Here is a 10,896-nt window from a genome sequence, read left to right on the forward strand (position 1 = left end):
GATAACATTTTCAAATGTATCCACAAAAAGTAACAATATTTACAATTCTCAGTAAGAATCTAGACAAATCTTTCCTGTTTGATGTCTATAATCAACACTGTTTTATGGATATTTATTCAATAAAATGTATAGCTGTAAAGAGACAAAATGTGGAGGTTACCAAATACTATACCAAGTGTACAGGATACTGTATACCAATGCTTAGGCACGTTATAATATAAACAAAGCCTGAATTCCATTCAAAATGCTTGGTTTATTCCTCACAAAACCTAACCTAGTGCCTCATACACAGCAAGTACATAACAAAATATGGCCTTTTTTATATTCTTTCTATTTACTTTTTGAGACAGAGTCTCACTGTCGCCCTGGGTAGTGTGCTGTAGCATCATAGCTCACAGCAACTTCAAACTCCTGGGCTTGAGCAATCCTCTTGCCTCAGCCTCCCAAGTAGCTGGGATTACAGACATGTGCCACAAAGCCTGGCTAGTTTTTCTATTTTTAGTAGAGATGGGTCTCACTCATGCTCAGGCTAGTCTTGAACTCCTTACTTTAAGCAATGCACCCGCCTTGGCCTCCTTGAGTGCTAAGATTACAGGCATGAGCCATTAAGGCCAGTGGAAACATGGCCTCTTAATAACAGCTAACATTCATTGAGCTCTTAGTCTGTGCCAGGAGCTGTGTTAAATGTTTTATACACATTATCTTATTTAAATTTTACAACCTCATGAGGCTGGATTTATTTTCTCCTTCCACAAAGGGCGAGTAGGCTCCCAGAGAGGTGACGTGTCTTGGTTCTAGGTCACCTAAGTAGTAGAAATGCCAGAACCAGGATTAATGAGGAAAGAGAAATAAATCTTACACTTTTTAGTGGTCCTGAGAATGTAGCAGATAGCTGCAGAAGTACACCTCCAAAGACAAGAAAGAACTAAACAGAAATACCCTTGAAAGAGACCATGTAATAAATAACAGTACCGTGGTTTCTTGAGAAATACAATCATTAACTCTTTGTGATTTCTTTTTCTCTTTGTCTGCTAGCTAAAAATTTTTCCCATGTCAGCTGGGCGTGGTGGCTCACGCCTGTAATCCTAGCATGCTGGGAGGCCGAGGCAGGTGGATTGCTTGAGCTCACGAGTTTGAGACCAGCCTGAGCAAAAGCAAGACCCTGTCTCTACTAAAATAAACAAATAAAAGAAAAACTGAGGCAAAAGGACTGCTTGAGCCCAAGAGTTGGAGGTTGCTATGAGCTATAACGCCATGACACTATACCTAGGGCAACAGTTTGAGACTCTGTCTAAAGAATAAAATTAAATTTAATTTAAAAAGCAGGGAGTTATGGCAAGCGCCTGTAGTCCCAGCTACTTGAGAGGCTGAGGCAAGAGAATCACTTGAGCGCAGGAGTCTGAGGTTGCTGTGAGCTATGATGCCATAGCACTTTACCTGGTGACAAAGTTAGACTCAGCCTCAAAATAAGTAATATAATAAAATAAAAATAAAAAATTTTCCCATGACCTAACAATCTACAAATGTAACTCTATAACTGTAACTCAACTGAAAAAAAGTATAAAAGAGTTTGGTAAGCACAACTCTCCGAACTCAGTGTTTTAATTCTCCTGGCAGCTGAGTTCAACGTCAATTAAAAGTTCGTTCCTGAGCGGCACCTGTGGCTCAGTGAGTAGGGCAGTGGCCCCATACACTGAGGGTGGCAGGTTCAAGGCCGGCCCCTGCCAAACTGCAACAACAAAAGAAGTTCTTTCCTCTTGCTTTCAAACTTAGTTACAAAAGTCAGCAAAAAATCTCTACTGAATCTCTTTTCTCACAGCCTACTACAGTGATTCTCAAGTTACATAATAATATTTGCAATTCTGAAACTCTACTTTGAATATTAAATAGTTTCCCTTAAGAGGAGGATCAAGTGGCTGAATTTACACATCTGGAAACTACTTTTGTAAGGCGAGCATTTGATTTCTGTCTGGCACCTACTCTCAGGTGCCACAGGCTGACATCTTAATTCATCACTTCCCAGACCATGACATTGATAATCCTAGAGCAGCTTCTGCCCTGTTTTCTCTCACTGGCCTCACTCTCACAGTCCCTACAGACCAGGCAGTGGAAAGAAAACCGGCCTCATAGTGACAAAATCAAGGCAGGCAATTTAGAAGGGTGTCCCAGACTTTAACCAGGCTATCTGTCCATCCCTGCCTTATGGGATGAATTCTAGGAGTTGTGTCCTATCCACCAATTCATCCACTTAGGAAGTCATTTAATGAGGATTTAAAGATAACTTGCTAATATCTAAAGAGAAGAGGGAGGGAGGAAGGAAGAGCAAAAGACAAGAATGAAACAGGTAGGAAAAGAAGGGTTGGTGCCTTATACTACAATTTAGGTGGAGGGGGGAACCACAAGAATACTGGCCAAAAATATGTTCTCAGTAGCTCAATGGTTGGGTTGCCTACAGCTGGGGGTTAGGGGAAATGGGGAGGGACTGCTCATGAGTGTGGGGTTCCTTTTTAGGATGATGAAAATATTCTGGAATTGACTGTGGTGATGGTTGCATGACTCTATGAAGATGCTTAAAAAACACTGCATTGTACACTTTGAATTGGTGAATTGTATATTTAAAAGAGAAACAAAAGAAAGCTGGCCAAGTATCTGAAAACCACAATAAAACCATGCCCCAAGCATAAAATAGTAAAACCACAACTACATGATGGTCCAAGCAAAAACCCGAGCACCCTGGTCTATACAAATGGCACGCAATAACAAAAGCTGCTGAGGTTTATTCTCTGCCGCAAAGCAATCTAAATCTGAAAATCAAATATTTCAGGCATTTGTTGTAAATCACCTGCTTCATGTTTGGGAATCCATGTAACTACAGAATTTGGGACCAGAACCAGAGATGGAATGGAAGCAGTTCTGAGCCAGGCAAGGCCAAGTGTCAAAGCAAACACAACATGAAGGTCTGCCTGTTCCTAAGGAGCCAGGCTTCCAAAGCCTTGCTGGGAAACCTGACCCATTTGTTCTTCGGTGCCCCGTTCTATAAAACAAGACCTCAAGAGTAGCTGAAAATATGTCAGGCAGCAGGGGAGCCTTTCTGAACTTCAGGTCTGAAAACCTCATACTGGACAAAGTATTCTTGCAAAAGATCAGGAGGCATTTCAAAGATTTAGTACAAATATTACATCTTCTTCTTCTTCTTCTTCTTTTTTTTTTTTTTTGAGACAGAGTCTCAAGCTGTTGCCCTGGGTAGAGTGCTGTGGCATCACAGCAACCTCCAACTCCTGGGCTCAAGTGATTCTCCTGCCTCCACCTCCCAAGTAGCTGGGACCACAGGCGCCCATCACAATGCCTGGCTATTTTGGGGTTGCAGCCGTCATTGTTGTTTGGCAGGCCCAGGCTGGATTCAAACCCGCCAGCTCAGGTGTATGTGGCTGGTGCCTTAGCCACTTGGCCATAGGCAACGAGCCCATATTCTTTTTTTAAAAGAGTTTCATAAATAATCCTGAAAGCGGCTCGGCGCCTATAGCTCAACCGGCTAAGGCGCCAGCCACGTACACCTAAGGTGGCGGGTTCGAATCCCCAGCCTGGACCCGCCAAACAACAATGACGCTGCAACCAAAAAAATAGCCGGGCGTTGTGGCGGGCGCCTGTGGTCCCAGCTACTTGGGAGGCGGAGGCAGGAGACTCGCTTGAGCCCAGGAGTTGGAGGTTGCTGTGATCTGTAATGCCACGGCACTCTGCCCAGGGGGACAGCTTGAGGCTCTGTCTCAAAAAAAAAAAAAAAAAAAAAAAAAAAAATAATCCTGAAAGCTCCCTTCCTTACACCCCAAGCCACCTTGAACATTCATTCTCAGTCTGGTACAGTGGCTCATGACTATAATCCTGCCACTCTGTGAGGCCTAGGCAGGTAGACTGCTTGAGCTCAGGAGTTCAAGACCAGCCTGAGCAAGAGAAGACTCCATCTCTGTTAAACACAGAAAAACTAGCCAGGCATTGTGGTGTATGCCTGTAGCCCCAGCTACTCAGGAAGCTGAAGCAAGAGGATTGCTTGAGCGCAAGAAATTGAGGTTGCTCCAAGGTACGATGATGCCATGGCACTCTACCCAGGGCGACATGGTTGGACTCTGTCTCAAAAAAAAAAAATGGGCAGGGGAAGTAAAGAGATTCTCTCTCTCTCTGTCCAGTTCCTAAGAGGCTAAAAAAAATCAGTGACTAGTAGAACCAATTGCACAAGCTTGTGACTAAACTAAATTCACTGAATCGTACACTTTATAAGGGTGAAATTTGTTATGTAAATTACATTTCAATAGTAATTTCTAAAGTATTTTTTCAAAAATCAGGGCCAAACACAGAATTACCATATGACCTGGCAATTCCACTTTTGGGTACATATCCAGAAGAATTGAAAACAGCGACTCAAACAGTGACTCAAATAGATAGCTGCACATCCATGTTCACAGCAGCATTATTCTCAATAGCCAGAAGGGGGAAGTAACCCAAGTGCCCGGTGACAAGTGAATGAATAAACAAAATGTGATATATCCATACAATGCAATATTATTCAGCCCTAAAAAGGAAGGAAATTCAAGCACATGCCAAAATACTGATGAACCTCCAGGACATCATGCTAAGTGAAATAAGTCGGTCACAAAGGATAAATATGGTCTGATTCCACACATGAGGGACCTAAAGTAGGCAAATGTAGAGAGACAGAAAGTAGCACGGTGATCACTACAGCCTGTGGGGAGGAGGAATGGAGAGTTTTTTTTTTTTTAATGTTCAGAAAGGCTATTTTCACTCAGCCCATTCAGAGCAGTTGAATATTTTGCCCATCATCATAACATCACATAACCTTGATAACCAATGTGAATGTACATTGACATAGTAAAATCTAGTCATGTTAAATTAACTACTAGATTTGACTGCAATTGTATTATTAGATACAGGCAGTCCCTGAGTGACACTGTGACGATGCTAGTGTAAGCAAATCTCCTATACTGCCACAAAAATACGCTATATAAAATTTAGCATTTAATATTTTTATGGCAGTATAGGAGATTTGCTTACAAATGCTTGTCTATATTATGCTTTTTAGAGTGTGCTCCACCCTCCTTTTACTTACAAAAACATTAAACTGTAGAACGGTCTCAGGCAGACATTTCATGGTATTTCAAGGCTATCCTAAAAGATTAGGACAAAAGTTATCCTGAGAGATAACTCTGTGTGTTACTGCCCCTGAAGTCCTTCCAGTGGGACAAGATATGGAGGTACATGACAGTGACAGCGATGATCCTGACCTGTACAGGCCTGTAGAGAAGCATCCCTGTCATTAAGCAATGCAGAACTATATATTATTCTTTACATTTTTCTTACACATAGTTTCTACTCATCAGCTGTGGAAAATGTCACAGGTCCCATAGCCACCACTGTAATACATATACTGTGATGGAAGCATAACCTGTATGTCAATTTAGCCACATTAGCAATTTTTGGACACTATTATCAACAGTGCCCACTCCCAACTAGAATGAGGCTTTGGAGAGTTATTTTAATGGGTATAGAGTTTCTGTCTGATTCTAGAAATAGTGGCAATATAGTTACACAGCACTGCAAATGAACCTAATGGCACTGAATTGTACACTTAAAAGTGGTGAAAATAGTAAAGTTTATGTTATGTATACTTGGCCGCAATAAAAAATAATTCCAAAAAATTTTAAGGCCCTCACTTCTAAGAACTCATACATCATATCTTTTTCAGGGTAATAAGGCAGAACAAAAAAGACTTCAGATAATCAACAACCTTTTTGTATTACAAATTCAAGGAGGTCAAAACATTTTAAATTGTGTTAATCAGGTTTCAGTTGATAATAAGACTGAATGCATATACATTCAACTTGGTCATCTGGAAGAAAGATCTAAACTGCCAAAGCCTGAATGAACATCCATATCTGTTTTCCCCTCTATTATGTAGCCTACAACTGTCAGATACCCCTTTGGACTAGGAGTGGCCCATGGAATTTTTTGCAATGTTCTCTATTTGTGCTGTCCAATTGGCTTATTGAGTACTTGAGATGTAGTTTGTGTAACCAAGAAACTGAATTTTTATTTGGGGGGGTGGGGCTGGGTTTGAACCCACCACCTCCCGCATATAGGGCTGCGCCCTACCCTTTTGAACCACAGGAGCTGCCTAGAAACTGAATTTTTAATTCTATTTAATTTTAATTAAAAAGCCGTATGTGGGGTAGCACCTGTGGCTCAGTGAGTAGGGCACTGACCCCATATACCAAAGGTGGCGGGTTTGAACCCGGCCCCCAGCCAAACTGCAACAAAAAAATAGCCAGGCATTGTGGCAGTTGCCTGTAGTCCCAGCTACTTGGGAGACTGAGGCAAGAGAATTACCTAAGCCCAAGAGCTGGAGGTTGCTGTGAGCTGTGATGCTACAGCACTCTACGAGAGTGACAAAGTGAGACTCTGTTTCCAAAAAAAAAAAAAACCCCAAAAATAAATAAATAAAATTAAAATCCATATTTGGATTGTGCCACCATATTGGCCGGGGCATAGACTAAACTCCTAAACTTGAAAACTTATAGTACGCCATACACTCTCTTTTCTTGCCAAAAGCCACGTGCAGTTTCTATAGTTCAAGCACCTAGAAGTGCTGTCCTGTTAGGCCACCCAATGTGACTTCCCCTCCAGAAACTGCTGGGCATGGTGACACACACTTATAGTCTCAGCTAGTTAGAAGGCTGAGGGGGCGAGATCGTTTGAACCCAGGAGTTCAAGGTTACAGTGAACTATGATCACGCCACTGCACTCTGGCCTGGGCAGCAAAGTGAGGCCTCGTCTCTTTGAAAAAAAAAAAAAAAAAAAAAAAAAACAGAAAAAAAAATCTCCTACTACAAGTACTCATAACATGCACGAAAACTGACCATAGTCCCCCAGTCCTCCAGCCATAATGAACTGTTTGCTCATCTGTTTTTATATTTCCATTTATGGTACTTTTCAGTGCTCAACTTGGATTATAGTAAGCTAGAGACAGCCTCTCTCACTAGGTTACTAGCTCCTTAGAAGACAAAGACCATATATAAATAGATCAATATAAGTATACTGATATAAATGTATACTATAACAAAGAAAAATTTTAAGTCCATAGACATCAGTCTGGGACCTTGTACTGGATACACAGATGATAAGCACACCCCTACTTCATGGAGTGCCACCTTCTGTGCAAGACACTGTGCTAAAAACACTGTCTAGGCATTACCTTATGTAAGCCTCTAGTCAACCCCATGGGGAGTTTCAGTTATTGTCCCCATTTCACAGGTAAAGAAACTGAGGCTAGAATAAGTCAGGAGTCAATACAGCTAGTTAGTGGACAAGCCAGTATCTGACTGGATGAAGGTGTTAAGTGGTAAATCCTTGACCAAGAAAGAGGACTAAACTGTGGGCAATTTGTACAAGAGGTTAGAAAAGGGAAACACTAACGTCCCAGGAGTAAATACCAAAAAAAATGTCCTATCAGGAGTCGCCATGTTTCTGGAGACTGGACGGCTTTGCAAAATGGATGCTGAGGGGCTGTTCTTCTGCCTGTGTGCAGAGGGTATACAGCAAGAGGAGAGCTGTTCATAGCTACATAAATAACCTCCTGAGCCAGGAGGTGAGGCATACCACTCTCGCCTCAGAGAATGCTGAGTGGAGATTTATGTCCTGAAAAAAGTGAACACCCACCTGCTTACAGGGGACAGCCCACCCAACATTTTCTCTCAAGATCCCTTCCAGAGCTGGAATCCACAGAGGGCAACTCCAAAAGGCCAGTCTCTCAGCCTCCTTAGTCCAAAATAGTGGGTAGTGAAAGGAAGCCCGAGTGCTGGAGGGACAGTTTTTAGCATGAATGCAGCCACGTGCCTTCTCTACAATAGGAAGAAAAAAGTGGACATCCAAGTAGTCCATGGGATTCCATAAACACACAGCCACAGTCCTGTGCAGTCTATCAGAACCCTTGTGGTGTGTGTACCGGCCGCACTACTCAGGGCCCAGGCGTGCCTCCATTCCAACATGGCCAGGTTATTTCATATCGGCTCGTGACTCACACATGTAATTACTCACATTATTAAAGCTGTGATCCTGTCAGTGTGGCTTTAAATAGGACCAATAACTCTGGCACAGGCCATCACAGCAACTCCTGCCCTGAGATAATATTTTCACCCAAACACTGACTCCCTTTTGATCGGCTGAAGACAGAAGTCTCCTGCCACACCTCAAGGTTTCACAAACACACACATACACACACCCCAGAGGGTCAAAGTAATGCCTAGCTGCAGGAATGCTGCCAATAACTCGGAGGCCTGGAAAGATAAGAATGAGGGCTGGAAATCTTATAGCCCTCAGGAAACCAGGTGTGAGCCCGGGAAAGTAAACTAGGGAAGGAAACAGAACACAGAAAAAGGTTACCACCACCAGAATGTTGTTCCCAAAGGAAGCTATGATCCCGTCGGCCTTTTGTCTAGTCCTAATCCCACCTTCCAGGTTTCTCTCCTTATTGTCAAGACACCTGTGTCCACCACCCTACGTCCAGGGACATCAGAAATTCATTTCTACTCCAACTTCATCTCTCCCAGAAATTCGGGCTTCGACTTTCCAAGGCAGGTTTAAGTCTACACACGACATTCCCGGAGATCCAGAAAGCATTACCTACCTTCGAGTCTTTCCTTCTGCCAGTGAGAAGCTGCAGTATGTTGCTACACGAGCAGAGTCCAGAGAAAAGGAAAACCTGAGTGCCTGCAAAAGGTCCAAGATCAGACTTCCCAAGAGCCTCCCAGAACTGCATTTTCCTCTCATTTACATATACAGTGAAGTCATTTCCCATCAATGCCCTTAGGAGTTGAGGCCCAAACCTCCTCCTAGGGCGTTACTCACTTACAGATTAACTATCTTGGGAAAGACAATAGTTTACAGAAGCTAGAAACGAAGTCCTTTTCTCTGGTCCTATTATTATTATTATTATTATTTTTAATAGAGACAGGGGCTCGCTCTGCTGCCCAGGCTGGAACGCCTGAGCTTGCCCCAGCCTCCCTAGTAGCTGGGATTACAGGTGCGGGTGTTCACTCCTCAGCTAATTTTTGTTTTAATTACTATAGAGACAAGCTCTCACTATGTTGCCCAAGCTGGTCTCAAAGTCCAGGGCTCAAGCGATCCTCTTGCCCCAGCCAAAAGGCTAGGGTTACAGGTGTGAGGCACTGCATCTAGGCTGGTCCCACTTTTATTTGGGGGAAAAACCTCCCGATCTTGAACCCAGGGGCTGAGGCAGAGTCAGGACTATAAGAATGGGCTTTCATTTGTATCTTCAGCTCTGCTTCCCTGCTCTGCTGAAAAATTGCCCTCAGTAAGTCCTTAGCATCCAAAGACCATTTATGAAATCAGCTACAATACACCCTGCCTCCAGTTAGGCCAAGACACAGTCATGTAAACAAATATTCATAATACAATGCTGATAAACTGTTGCAAAGCTACCTACCATTGGAACAAAGAAGAACACACTGCCTGGGATGGTGGCTGCGGATAAACCCAGAACAGATAAAATTTAAAAGACTAACAAACACCAAGTACTGACAAAGACTGGGGAGGAATTAGAACTTTCATGCACTGCTAGTGGGAAAGCAAAATGCTATAGCCATGTGGTCAGGAAAATAATGGCTCCCCAAAGATGTCCACATTCTAGTCCCCAGAACCTGAAATTATGCTACCTTATATGACAAAAGACCTTTACAGATATGATTAAATGAAGGCTCTTGAGATGGGAAGATTATTCAGTATTTTCCAGGTAGGTCCAAGGTAATCACAAAGCAGAATCAGAGTCAGACAGAAGGGACATGACAATGAAAGCAGCAGTTGGAGGCAGGGAGGGAGGGAGGGAGACTGGAAGATGCTAGCCTTCTGGCCTTGAAGATGGAGGAAGGGGCCATGAGCCAAAGAATGCAGGCAGCTTCTAGAAGCTGGAAAGGACAAGGAAACAGATATTCCCTAAGAGCCTCCAAAGAGTCTCTCCTGACACCTTGATTTTAGCACTTCCGACCTTCAGAATTATAAAATTGTAAATTTATTTTGTCTTAAGACACTAAATTGGTGGTAATTTGTAATAGCAGCAACAAGAAACTAACACAAGCCACTTTGGAAAATGGTTTCACAGTATCTGCTAAAGCTCAATATAGCCTATTTCACTCTAGGTATGTACCCAACAGAAATGCATTTGTATAGTCACTAAGATATACATACAAGCATCACGTTCATAGCAGTTTTAGTCAAAAGAATAAAAAACTGGGAAAAACCAACTGTCCAACAGAAAAAGAATGGATAAAACAAATTGTTGTATCATCATATGATGTAGTGCTACTCAGAAATGAAAAAAAATGGGTCAAGTGTAGTGGCTCACACCTGTAATCTCAGTACTTTGGGAGGCTAAAGTGGGAGGACTGCTTGAGGCCAGGAGTTCAAGACTAGCCTGGGCAAGGTGAGGAGATCCCTGGCTACCAAAGTTTTTTTCAAGTAGCTGGGCATGGTAGCACATGCTTTGTGAGGCTAAGAGAGGGTCACTTGAGCCTAGGAGTTCAAGGTTACAGTGAACTATGATTGTACCACTGTACTCCAGCCTGGGCGACAGAGCAAGACCTTAAAAAGCAGAACTAAAGGCTCGATGCCTGTGGCTCAAGTGGTTAAGGCGCCAGCCACATACACCTAAGGTGGTGAGTTCAAATCCAACCTGGGCCAGCCAAACTACAATGACAGTTGCAACCAAAAAATAGCCAGGCATTGTGGTGGGCACCTGTGGTCCCAGCTACTTGGGAGGCTGAGGCAGGAGACTTGCTTGAGCCCAGGAGTTGGAGGTTGCTGTGAGCTGTGATG

General features: G+C 43.0%; 1 protein-coding gene and 2 non-coding genes across 5 annotated transcripts in view; all 3 read right to left on the reverse strand.

Annotated features, from left to right (window-relative positions):
• Positions 1-10,896, reverse strand: part of MAP7D2 (MAP7 domain containing 2) — a 116,241-nt gene that overhangs the window by 89,875 nt on the left and 15,470 nt on the right. The window lies entirely within an intron of this gene.
• Positions 4,771-4,843, reverse strand: LOC111726023. Its single transcript, XR_002773926.1, has one exon. It is a non-coding gene; the product is annotated as a small nucleolar RNA Z40 (small nucleolar RNA).
• Positions 5,398-5,532, reverse strand: LOC111726024. Its single transcript, XR_002773927.1, has one exon. It is a non-coding gene; the product is annotated as a small nucleolar RNA SNORA1 (small nucleolar RNA).

The sequence above is a fragment of the Otolemur garnettii genome, unplaced genomic scaffold (genome assembly GCF_000181295.1).
Source record: "Otolemur garnettii isolate 467f Iridium unplaced genomic scaffold, OtoGar3 scaffold00051, whole genome shotgun sequence".
Taxonomy (NCBI): Eukaryota; Metazoa; Chordata; class Mammalia; order Primates; family Galagidae; genus Otolemur; species Otolemur garnettii.